General features: G+C 46.6%; 1 protein-coding gene across 5 annotated transcripts in view; it reads left to right on the top strand.

Moving 5' to 3' along the window:
- Positions 1-13,662, top strand: part of LOC119977191 (coiled-coil domain-containing protein 138-like) — a 187,207-nt gene that overhangs the window by 147,380 nt on the left and 26,165 nt on the right. The gene's annotated exons all lie outside the window — the stretch shown is intronic.

Genomic DNA, 13,662 nt, shown 5'->3' with positions numbered 1-13,662 from the left:
TGCTGACCAATAAATTAATCTCCGAACTTTACTATTTGCCGAACTGAAAAAAAGACTCTGCCCCACATTTTGTCATAAGTTCAGCTAAGTTTTGTATATTAATTAATTTAAGCGTTGTGTAAAGAGTTGAATAGAAATTCACATCAAAAATGAATGTTAGTTAAAACATGTATATTCATTCCCAGTATCTATAAAATGTTTAATCAAATGTTTCTTTTTTCATTAGTGCTACTGTGCAGCCAGTACGAACATCACAAAACTGCACAGGAGCTAATGTTACTGGGAAGAGGCGGCAGTTTCTATTCCTTCCAGCCCTATTAACACTGAAATAAAACACCTTTCTGCTAAAACTAAATTAACTTGAAAAGAATTTGTGTATTCTTTCAAGTAGACCTAATTTATATGAACAGCCCATTAGTTTCAACAATTTCATAAGAAAATCAAAGCCTCTATTTAAGCTTTGTCCGTAAATACTTTGTAATTTCTACCCTGGTGAGCTGCTACTCCCTATCTTGTATCTTGCATGCATAGTATTTTTTGCTTTGTCTTTTAAGAATATCACATGCAGATGGCCCAGAAAATTCATAAATATACAGAGCCATGAATTGGTTTGGAAACTGAAGCTTAATTCCAGCATTCAACTCTTCACAAAGCAAATTATCCAGCAAATGTGACTGCATTTTCTTTTTTTTAAATAAATTTAGAGTACCCAATTCTTTTTTCCCCAATTAAGGGGCAATTTAGCATGGCCAATCCACCTACTCTTTGAGTTGTGCAGGTGAGACCCACACACACACGGGGAGAATATGCAAACACCATACGGACAGTGACCCGCTGCTGGGATCAAACCCATTAGCAATAACCATTACGCCACCATGCGACTGCACTTTCATCAGAGCCATGCCTTTGGAAGACTTTTTTTCTTCTGCAGGGCCCAACACTCAGTTTATGCCCTTTCTTTTTACAATAGAAGCAAACAAGTTTATGTTTAACTCTCAAATCCTTCTCCCAATTAGCAGGTGTTTTTCACTGCTTTTCCCTTTTCATCAAACTGATGAAGAAGACCGAACCTTTTCCAGGCTAGCTGAACTTTCAAACATGGCTTTTGTCTCATGCTTCAAACTATTTCCTGTTTCTCCAGGAAATTCTCCTTGTGGATCAGCACATACTCATCAGCAACAACAGCTGCTTGAGTGGCCTCAAGAACCTTTTGCTCATTTAAAAAAGGAACTGAGTCATCAGGTAGATTCCTTTTAAAGTCCTCCACAAGCATCAACTCTCTCAGTTTTTTAAAAGTCAACATTTTTTTCCTGAGAGACTCACCATCTGTTAAAGAGGGTTTCTTTCTCTCTGGCAAAATCAAGATCGGTTTGGCCCTTTTGATTGCTATAGTTTCTAAACCATTGTCTATCTGTTTCAGGAATAAATTGGTGAGCTCTCAATTTAGCTGCTTTAATGTCTTCATACCACAAACGTTGCTCTGATTTAGTAGGCCACAAACGAGACCGAACCAAGTTGGTCAAAAGACTGCTCTATCGGTTACATACCTGTCCAACTTTATGCAGATCTTGATTGTGAATGTCCTCTGGCTCTCCGCCCCCTTAGCAGGGGAGCTCGTATTCGGTGAGACTCACTGGAAGATTGATTACTCCAATCCTGTGGTCTCGTGCGGGTTATAACAGCGGACAAGATTGAATTAGCTCCCTGAGCTTTATCAGTCAGCATACATTGCAATAAAATACATTGCCCTTGGCCACTTCAAATTCCTTGCCACTTTTTCAAAGTGCAGAAATACTTATTCACTTTTTCCTCAAAAGGAGGCACCAGTCTAATGTGGCTGCTAACTTCAAAACTGGGTGAGTAAGCTGCTTGGCCACCTGCACCACTTCAAGCCCTCTCATTCACACTGCTTTATCCACCTCTCGTTTCTTACTGTCTCTCTGATTCCTTCTCTTGCTCTAATCTCACAACTCAAATTTCTTGATTACTATTTCTTTCTCTCTCCTCTCTTTCCTCATTAAACTGCAACTCAATTTCCATCTCTGCAAAGGTAACCTTCTTCAACTCAAGTTGTAGCTGAAGGTGTTCGAGATGACAATACCGTAAACTTTGCTCTGCAGACAATGCTGAATAAGCTCCCCGAGCTTTATCAGTCAGCACACATTGTAATAAAAGAGAGCCCAAACTTTCCATGGCCACTTCTAATTTTCTAATTTTAAACTTCTAATGGGTGGTACGGTAGCACCGTGGTTAGCACTGTTGCTTCACTGTGCTAGGGTCCAAGGTTTGATTTCCGGCTTGGGTCACTGTCTGTGCGAAGTCTGCACGTTCTCCCAGTGTCTGCGTGGATTTCCTCCGGGTGCTCTGGTGAAGCCGGCACCTTCGCCAACTGCTTTGCATCCACATTTGGTTATGATTACGGGCGGTATGAGCCACGTTCCTCTGGATCCTTGTTCTTTTTTTAAATAAGTGAAATTGAAGCCTGGGGTAATGTGGGTAGCAGCTCCCATCTACCGACCGATTCATTATACATCTCTACTAGTAGAACTCTGCCGGGAACCTATATGGATCCGAGGCCTTCCCGGACTGCATCGACCGCATGCACCCCATTACTTCCTAGAGCCCAATTGTGGTACCCAACCCTGCACCTTCCCTTCCTCCACCACAGGGAACTCTAGTCCGTCCAGAAGCTGCATCATGCCCTCATCCAACCCCAAATGCTCCAAACTGCGCAGTCTACTGTAAAAGGCCTCAAATGACCTGTCTACCTCCCCCAACTTTGTGACCAACTTATCTCCCAAATTCTTCATCCGGCCAATCTCCCTCACCGCCACCTGCCGCCTCAACTGAAGTGCAAGCATCCAGGTGGCCTTTTCCCCATATTCATACATCACACCCCTGACACTACGTAACTGCCCCACCGCCTTTTACGTTTCCACGTAAAAAAACGACCTCGGGCAGGAGCCACCTAATGTGCGACCACTCACTCCATTGACGCCACCGGAAGTCAAAATGACAGGCTTCTAAAGCTAGGGTTACTTGGATGACTAAAGTTATGGAGATTAAAAGAAAGGGTGGACGTGTGGGCTTAAGTAGGATGTTCTTACCAAGGGCCGGTGCAGACCCGATGGGCCGAATGGCATCCTTCTGCACTGTAAATTCTATGATTCTGTGAAAAAGGAGGCTTATGATAAATGTTATGTTTAAATTCAGTAAAGTGCCATGCTGAATATAAAAAGTACAAAGTACAAATTGAAGAAGAGAGTATGAGAACAGATTAGTCAGCAACCTAAAAGGGAACCCCCAAAAGTATTTTAAACGTTTATGTGCCATTTTTAAAGGATAGACTTGCAGACCACAAAGGTACAGACAAACAAAAGCTTTCTTGGAAGGGTGTTTACTCAACAGGCTGTAAAAATTAACGCCCGTTTGACCATTCAAACAGCCAATGACGCCACCAATACATCACGTGATCAGACTTTTAAAAATTACCTTGTTTCAACTAGAAACAAACATGAATACACAACTTTCCTCCCCCTTTACATTAGAGGTTCCTTCAGTGAAAAAAATGACAATCGCTTATTGTCACAAGTCGGCTTCAATGAAGTTACTGTGAAAAGCCCCTAGTCGCCACATTCCGGCGCCTGTCCGGGGAGGCTGGTACGGGAATGACACACAATATAATGCTAACAATCAAAATTTACAATGTGAACCATTGATAAACATGGCATTTTGGAGGCGGTCAGTTTGTGTGGGGTTGTTGGCGAACCTCAGGCATTTAGGTGTCGGGTGCAACCGTTGATGTTTTGGTGTACTTTGGACATCGTCCATAGTTGTCTCAACTGGAGTCTACGTCATGTTTGTAGGTTGACCCGATGTTGAGATGCCTGCAACAGGGGTACTGTCTCCCACAGTTGTTTCTGGTATTGGCAGGTTCTCAGGGATATCTTGGTCTTCACTTGGCACAGTTTGTTGTGGACTCTCAGCTGACTCTGCCTCTGGCAAACTAGTTCGAGTTGATAGAAGTTGATCAGCATGTCTCCTCCGCACTCCATTGTCCCGAGTTTAAACAGTGTAGGGGACAGGTCCTGTCTGTGCTAAGACAATGGCAGGTTTCCACTTCTCACTGGTGGTATAGTTCCTTGCCAGTACTTCCTGACCTTTCTGAAAAACACAGCGTTTAGCCCTGTTTTCACTTCGCAAAACCTGACTTTCCTGTTTCCTCACAACATTTTAATTTCAGTTTTGGCAGCTTCAGCAGATCAAACACTGTGTGTAATTGATGTTTTATTATGAGTAATGCCAGAGAACTTTGGGTTGTCGAATATGTTTTATTCCTGTATGTCACCAGGAATTGGCTTCGGCATTTAGACAATGATCCTTGCTCAAGAGTTACCTTCAATGAATGCTTCATTGTTTGAACAAACCATTCAATCCCATTTGTGGCAGGATGATAGAGAACCGATTAGACATGTTGGATTCCTTTCTCCTGTAGATCGTATGTGAATTCTTGCAAAATGAACTATGGCCCATTTTTGCGCAAAATGTGTTCAGGGTAACCGTATCTTGCAAAAATCTCACCCAGTCTTTCTACTGTTAGCTCCGAAAACCTAAGGCGCGACTTAGTAGCTGCATTGCGCTTGAGTGAGAGCGCGAAGAGGCCATTAAATCGTAGGATTAGCCAAGATCGAGAACAGCAGCGGGCGCTGATCGGTTTGTGATCTCACTGGCCCGCTCCCGTTGGCGAAATCAGAATCCTGCCATAGTGTGGCAAGAAACAATAATCACCAGTTAAGGCCAGTCTCCATACAATTAACGGGAGCGACCCCCTATCTAACCAACTCCCATGGTCTAACCGTCTCCCCAGTACGTTTCGGACGGCCGCTGAATAGTACATATTTTTAAAAACATGAAGCTGGCGGAAGGGCTTATGCAGAGATCCAAGGAGGTAATTAGCCATATTCTCAGGAAGCAACACCATAGATGCAGTGGACAGCATCCAAACACCCAGGGGCTGGGCCGCAGAAGTGGGGATATTTCCACGACCGGAGGGTGGGTGTGCGCACCGGGAAAGGGACCAGCGCCTGGTCCAAGTAACAATACAAGCAGGTGTCTGGTATGCAGGGTCTGGTAACCACAGCCCCTGCTGGTTGTCAGCCTCACACCCTCTGTAATTCCTTACAGATATTGCACAGGATGGATGATTTCCTGGACCCTGCAGAAGTTGCCCTCGCGGCGATGCTGACAGGCCAGGCAGCCAGACGCCGGAGAATGCAGTGGCAGCAGCAGCATCAACATGTGCAGTGCCCCGCCCTGAGGGCCCGGCTGCCCATCGGGTCATGGAGGGACCCAGAAGGGGAGGCCGGCAACAGTCCAAGGTGTCCAGGCATCACTGGCCTTTCAAACAGATGATTGGCAGCATGTGCCGCAGAGCGCTCAGCCTCACTAAGGGGATGGTGCGGCACCTGTGTCATGCCCTCGTAGACTTAACACCACATTGAGGAGGAGGATCCCACTTACGGTGGCCATCAAGGTCAACTCATCCCTGAATTCTTACGCCTCAGGATCATTCTAGGGCTCAAGTGGGGACTTGCGTGGCATCCCAAAAGCTACAGCCCACAAGTGCATCTGTGAGCACACGGATGCCCTGTTTGCTGGGGCAGCGAATTATATAAACTTTGACATGGACCAGGCCCAACAAGATGCCCGGGGAACCAGGATTCTCTACCACTGCCGGGATGCCCCAGGCCCATGGGTAATATATTGCATGCATGTCGCCTTGCGCTTCCCGGGCAGTCAGCAGTGCCTAACGTCAACCGGAGGCGGTTCCACTGCCTGAACATCCAGCTCATGTGCGACCACCACATGTGTGCACGTTCCCCAGGGAGTGTGCATGACAGCTACCTCCTCGGGTAAGTGAAAATCCCCGGCCTCTTCGAGGACCACCCTGGGATCGCTGTTTTGCTCTTGGGGTAAGGGATACCCGTTAGTTCCCCCGGTGATGCTCCCTAAGCATGTGGCTGTGGCACTTCCTCCCAGGTGGCACTGGCTGCCCTGTGGCTGACCCTCGGAGGAACTCTGTCTGAACTTGACCACATCTAACAGTCTGGCCAGGTCAGCATCCCCAAATTGTGGGACTTGCTCTGCAGGATCGGTTTAAGTTCTATCCTCCGTTATTAGCTGGGGGCTGGCAAGCACGGTCCCAGTGAATCAACCAGCAGTCATTTGCGGCGTGAAGCCTGTGGGGCCTCGTTAAGTGGACAAATTGATGTTTGATACCGGTGACAGCTTCGCCAGGCCAAGCGTTGGGAAGCTCACGGCAGTACCCGCTCGCTATCACACTTTTCCATTAAATCATGCCCATTGTCTTCATAATGGTACATGTCTACCACAATGAAAAACATTTGCCTTCAAGTGTCCGGCATGATCTATGTGAATTTTCTGCCATGCCCTTCTGGCAGGTTTCAAATCTTTGCACAAGCTGAACACATGCCTGCCTTCTCCTCGATTTCGCTATCAAGCCTTGGCTCACCTTTTTTGTATCACATGGATCTTTTTCCCTTTTCGGTTTTCCATTTGATACACTTGGTTCTTGCTTTTTATAATTCTTGTTTGTAACTTGTTTCTTTCTCCAACACGTACGTTTGATGTGCCCGTTTTAACCACAATTCCTGCATCTTGCATCGGCAATCTGCTGCTGTGTGATCAGTTTTTTGAATATCAGTGGCAATGTCGAACCAGTGTCAGTGTTTGAGTCCCAGCCAACATTTTATGGATGTTGGTGTACAAGCTTAATTGTTGGGCTTCCTTAGCTGCTAATTCCATAGAGATTGTGATTTCTGAAGCCTTTAGGTTTAGGTAGCTTTCTGTTAACAGCCACATTTGGATAGCTTCACTTCATAACACATACACTCTAATGGTATTGTTCAAGACAGCTCCAAATTCATAGTACTCAGCTAATTTCTTCAAAGTATCTGCAAATTGTGTGATTGATTCACCATCTTGTTGGTTGCATTTATGGAACCAGAACCTCTTGACGATGACCAAAGGTTGAGGTGAGACGTGGCCCTGCAATATCTCCACAAATCCATCGTAGGTTTTCGAGTCTGCTTTTCTTGGCTGCACTAGACTTTGCAGGTGATCAGTATATGAGCACCACAACTCTGCACTCTCACCGTATGGTCCCACAGCACTAAAGATTCCCCCCATTGTTACTATGGAAGGCTTGTGTATGCAAGATGTGCCACGAAGCTTTTAGCACAATCTCACCTATTTTCAAACAAGGTGCCCCTAAGCCCAGCCTGTTTGGAATACCCCCAGCTCTAAACTAATGTTACAGGGTACTTGCTGCTCACTATGCACTATGTTCCAGGTCTTCCCAGGCAGAGCACATGGCAAGCTTCTTATCAATCTTGTTTTCTCTAAAATCTGTGTTTAAATTTTGGTTCCACTGATGGCTCCTATCTATATTTGGCACCCCTCCGTTGCCAGCTTTGGTGCAATTCAGGACGCAACCTGGCCTTTAAAACCAGTGGGAAACCACTCGCTAGATATAGTGGCCTTGTTACACCTTGCGAGATCTAACGAGATCTTGTGAGGCGTTGCGATCTGATCCCGTCCACAATGGGCGGGATCTAGATTTGCATATTGAAGTGTGCAGTCAGGCTCACTTGATTATGTTCGTGCAGGAGTTAACCAAGGCATGAGATCTGGTCCCAACCGTGTAACTGGCGTACCGGCAGTTGGTGGGGGGCGGGAACTGTACGTGACTCCAGCCCTACAGCAACCTTAACTGCCCTCTGAAATGGCCAAGCAAGCCACTCAGTTGTGCCAAAATAAATGAAACTGGACTGACCACCTGGCATCGACACGGGCATGGAAGCAGAAATGACACGGCCAACCTTGCAGAGTCGTTCTTACTAACATCTGGGGCTTGGTCCAAGATTGAGAGGGCTGTCCCACTGGTTGGTGAAACAACAGCCTGACATAGTCATACCCACAGAGCCATACCTTACAACCAACGTCTCAGACATCACTATCACAATTCCTGAGTATGTTCTCTCCCACTGGCAGGACAGACCCAGCAGTGGGTCTGGTAGCACAGTGGTATACAGTTGGGAGGGAGTTATCCTAGGAGTCGTCAACATTGACTCCAGACCTCATGAAGTCTCATGGCATCAAGTCAAACATGGGCAAGGAGGCCTTCTTCTGAGTACCACCTACTGCCCTCACTGAGCTTGTGAATCATTCCTCCACCAAGCTGAACATCAATTGGAAGAAGCACTGAGGGTGGCAAGGGTGCAGAATATACTCTGGGTGGCAGATTTCAATGTCTATCACTAACAGTGTTTCGGTAGCACCACTACGGGCCAAGTTGGCTGAGTCCTGAAGGAAATATCTGCTAAATTAGATCTTCAGGTACTCTGGGAACCAATGAGGGAAAAACCTATATACCTTGTCCTTGCCAATCTACCTATCTGCTATACGTCTGTCCATGAGAGTATAGGTTGGAGTGACCATCACAAAGCCTTTTGTGAAGACAAAGTCCCACCTTCACACTGAGCATAACCTCTATTGTGTTGTGCAGCACGTGCTTCATGCAAACTAAGATAAATTCAGGACAGATCTAACAACTCAAAGTTGGGCATGCATGAGGTGCTATGGGTATTCAACCACAATCTGTAACCTCATGTGCTGGCATATATCTCACCATACTGTTATTATCAAGACATGGGATCAAACTTGATTCAATGAAGAGTGTAGGAGTTCTTAACACGAGAAGTGCCAGGCATACCTAAGAATGAGGTGCCAATCTGTTGAAGTTACAGCACAGGACTACTTGCATGTCAAACAACAAAGCAGCATTCAGTAGATAGAGCAAAGCGGTTCAATCAAAGCTCTGCTGTCTTGCCCATCCAGTTATGAATAGTGGTGGGCATTAAACAACTAACAGAAGCAGGTGTATTCACAAATATCCCCATCCTCAATTATTGGGAGGGCCCAACACGTCAGAGCAACAGAATCTTCAGGTAAAAGGGCCGAGGATATATTCCATCTCAACATCTTCCTGAGGTCCCCAGAATCACAGATACCAATCTTCAGCCAATTTTATTCACACCATCTGATATCAAGAAATGGCTGAAGGAAATGGATGCTACCACAAAGAGCTGAGAGAGACTGTCCTTGACATGAAGGCAGCATGTGACTGAGTGTGGATCGAGGAGCCCTAACAAAATTGAAGTCAATAGGAGTCGGGGAAAACGCTCCACTTTTGGGAGTCATAACTAGTAAAAAGGAAGATATTTATGGTTGTTGAAAGCCAATCATCTGAGTCTCAGGACAACACTGCAGTGGTGCTTCTCGGCAGTGTTAAGACCCAACCATCTTCAGCTGCTTCATCAATTCATTCCCTCTAACATGAGGCCAGAAGTGGAGAGGTTCGTTAATGATTGCAAAGTGTTCGGTACCACTTGTGACTCCTCAGATACTGCAGCAATTCATGTCCATGTGCAGAGAGACCTGGACAATATTCAAGTAACATTTGTGCCATGCAAGTGCCATACAATAACCATTTCCACTCAGAGAGAATGTAACAATCTCTCCATGGCATGCAATGGCATTATCATCACTGAAATCCCCACGATCAACATCCTGGGAGTTACCATTGATCAGAAACTAAACAAAACTGAACTGAAACAGCCATATAAATACTGTGCCTACAACTGGAAGTCAGAGTTTGGGAATTCTGAAGTAAATAACTCACCGTCTGACTCCCCAAAGCCTGTCCACTATCTGTATGAGTGCAGCTCCAACACCATTCAAGTAGTTAAACACTATCCAGGACAAAGCAGCTTAGAATCATAGCATTTAGCTTCTTGTTTAATACCCCATTCACCACCTTAAATCACTAGTGGCAGCAATGTGTACTATCTACAAAAAGCACTGCAGCAATTCACTATGCTTATTTTGACGCACCTTCCAAACCCACAGCCTCTACCGCCTAGAAGCACATGGGGCAGCAGGTGCATGGGGACTCCACCATCTACCAGGTACCCTCCAAGCCACGCACCATCCTGACATGGAAGTATATTGCCGTTCGTTTGCTATCGCTGGATCAAAACCAGGAACTCCACTACTAACAGCATTGTGGGACCTGCACCAGATGGACTGCAGCAGTTCAAGAAGTGGCTCATTGCCATCTTCTCATGGGAAATTAGGGATGGGCATAAAATTCTGATATTGCCTAGGCCCCATGAAAGAAAAAGTCACCCGGATCAAATGTGATGCATCCTCGTTTGCTAAAGGAAGTTACGAAGCAAATAATAGAGCCCTTGACCGAGATCTTCTAATCCTTATTATGAGAGATCAAGGAGGGTGAAAAATATTACAGCTCTGTTCAAAATAAATGAAGAAGGTTGAATCCGCCAACTATGGGCCTGCAAATATAATGCCGATGATGGGGAAGTTTTTAAGGACAATATTCTGGGACAAAATTAATTGCCATTTGGAGGAGATGAGTTAATCAATGAAAGCCAGTATCTGTAAAATCTCAGATACTTTTAGCCAGTTCAATTACTCAAAGGTTTACCTAGCTGTCTTTAATAATGAGGAGAAGAAACTACAAACACATATTTGAGTTCAACAGTATTTATTCAACACACAATTTACCCGTATACTAGCCATAAATATCATCTAGAGCAGGGGTGGGCAAACTACGGGCCGCATGCGGCCCGCCAAAGGTATTTCTGCGGCCCACCAAGTCATTAAGGTTAATGGGGGGGGGGGGCTGTTGGGTTACTTACTGGTATAGGGTGGATACGTTGACTTGAGTAGGGTGATCATTGCTCGGCACAACGTCGAGGGCCGAAGGGCCTGTTCTGTGCTGTACTGTTCTATGTTCTATATGAGGCGCCCAGCATCATAACCGGGTGAAGTAATTATTTTACTTAATATACTATGCGGCCCTTTGTGAATTGTGAATTTCTGAATGTGGCCCTTGCACGGAAAAGTTTGCCCACCCCTGATCTAGAGGTACCCAAGATTGGTTTATACTCCCCATAAGGATGGCTTGGTAGGTCGTGGATCTGACCCATGACCCCCTCTGGTGCTTCATCACGAAGGTAGTTCTTGCATTCTGTTTTTTTCTTCCTTTTATGGTTAGTTGATTGCCTCTGCATGGAGTCTCCTGCTCCTGATGTGCCTCAGGTGCCTGTTTTTACCCCTTTCCTTCGTCCCTTTTGCAATTTCCTCTGATGTTTTGCCAATGATGCCTCAGGAAGGGGTCCTCAGCACCGAATGGTCCGGTTGATGACTGTTTGGCAGGCCACCTGAGCTCGACAGCACGGTAGCATTGTGTATAGCACAATTGCTTCACAGCTCCAGGGTCCCAGGTTCGAATCCCGGCTTGGGTCACTGTCTGCGGAGTCTGCACATTCTCCCCGTGTGTGTGTGGGTTTCCCGGGTGCTCCGGTTTCCCCCCACAATCCAAAGATGTGCAGGTTAGGTGGATTGGCCATGCTAAATTGCCCTTAGTGTCCAAAATTGCCCTTAGTGTTGGGTGGGGTTACTGGGTTATGGGGATAGGGTGGAGGTGTGGACCTTGCGTAGGGTGCTCTTTCCGAGAGCCGGTGCAGACTCGATTGGCCGAATGGCCTCCTTCTGCACTGTAAATTCTATGATCATTCTATGATCCCAGGTGCCCATCTCTGATGGTGTGGCTGCACATAACCTGTTCCCAGATAAGGTAACAGCAGAAATTCTGGGTGACAGAAAGTCTGGCCCGACCGGGGCTACTGACAAAAGACCTGTGCATATTAATAGCTTGTGATGATCGCCTGATCGTTGATTAACGGGACAGGCCCAGATATTTTCTGGCAGCTTGTCTGTTGGTTGTGTATTCAAACTTGGCCAGTTCGAATTCCCATGGTGCTGTGTGCTGGAGTGCCTTTGGCTTGGTTTAAAGTGCCCAATTCTTTAATATAAAATACCCAATTTTAATCGGGCCTAAATCTAGGCCTTGTTAAGGTACCATATCAACAAGGGTATGTTTCATGAAAAACAAGCTGAACAAACTTGATTGAGTTATTTGTTGAAGTAATGGAGAGGGTTGATGCGGGTGCTGGGGTTATATAGATTTTCCAAAGACATTTGATGAAGTACGACCTAATAAACGTGTTAGCAAAGGGTTACCAAAGTAAGCTTGGTGGGCTGCCGCAGTTCATCCTGTAGATGGTACACACTGCTGCCACTACGTGCTTATGGGGCGATTCTCTAAAATGGAGACTAAGTGTTTGCGCCATCGTGAACGCCGTCGCGTTTCACGACAGTGCAAAATGGGCGCAGAGACGACTGATTCTGTCCCCAACAGAGTGGTTCATGCTGCACCAGCTTCCATTCCAGGCGCCAAATGGGCGCTGCGCCAAGCCGCGCAAGTGCAGTTGGGCCGCGCCAACCTGCGCATGCGCAGGGGACTTCTTCAGCACGCCGGCCCCAACGCAACATGGCGTGGGGGTTCAGGGGCCAGCCGCGCAACAAAATAGGCCTGGGGTGGGAGGGGGGCAGAGGCCAACCCGCCGATCGGTGGGCCCCGATCACAGGTCAGACCCCATCGGAGGCATCCCCCGGTGAAGGAGCGCTTCTCCCCGCCCCACAGGCCTCCCCCCGACCCTTTGCGCAGAGTTCCCGCTGGCAGCAACCATGGGTGAACGGCGCCGGTTCCTATTCGGGCCGGAGAATCGGCGGCCCCGCCAATTCCAGCGGCCTGCGGTCGGCGCACATCAAACGCGCCGGCGCAAATGGCGCCGAATCTCCGCACCTCGGAGAATTGTGCACCGGCGTCGGGGCATCGTGGCGTGGTTGCGGCGAGTCTCCAGCCTGGCGCGGGGCTCGGAGAATCGCGCCCCAGACTTTTCTGTCATGGATTCTGAAATTCCCCCACCCTATCCCCCTAACCTGCACATCCCTGGACACTAAAGGGCAATTTAGCATGACCAATCCACCTAACCTGCACATATTTGGACTGTGGGAAGAAACCAAATCACCTGGAAGAAACCCACACAGACACTGGGAGAACGTGCAAACTCCACACACACAGTCACCTGAGGCTGGAATTGAACACAGATCCCTGGCGCTGTGAGGCGCCTGTGAAGCAACCACTGTGGCACTATGCTGCACTAAACATTTTTTTTTCGAAGTTTGTCTGAGACATTTTAACTTCTAAATACAACTATAATCTTTTACTTTTCTATCCGTATCAATGCCTTTAAATTCCTGGCTTGCAGTCTGTTTTAATATTTGACTCGATCGTCTGCTTTCTGTTTGCTGACAACACTGGGAAATGGGAAGTCCATGCTTCAGTGATAACTAGATCTTTGTTAACCACTTTCTTTGAGGCCATTGGTGAACACTGTCACTTTGCTGCTTACCCTAAAATCTATCCCAGAATTGAAACCTATGAGATAAAAGGGGCAGTTGTGTGGTTAAGTAATTTTGTAGGAGACTGAGATTAGTGGTGCATGGTTGTTTTTCAGACTGCGGTGATATATTCCATGGGTTGGTGTTGGGACAACTGCTCTAATTGACATATGGACCTCAACCTTTGTATACAAAGCATCATTTACAATATCTCAGAAATGTTGTAAACAGGGAGGAAGGCAGTTACAG

Source organism: Scyliorhinus canicula, chromosome 14 (assembly GCF_902713615.1).
Source record: "Scyliorhinus canicula chromosome 14, sScyCan1.1, whole genome shotgun sequence".
Classification (NCBI taxonomy): Eukaryota; Metazoa; Chordata; class Chondrichthyes; order Carcharhiniformes; family Scyliorhinidae; genus Scyliorhinus; species Scyliorhinus canicula.
This window is presented reverse-complemented; position numbering and strand designations above follow the sequence as displayed.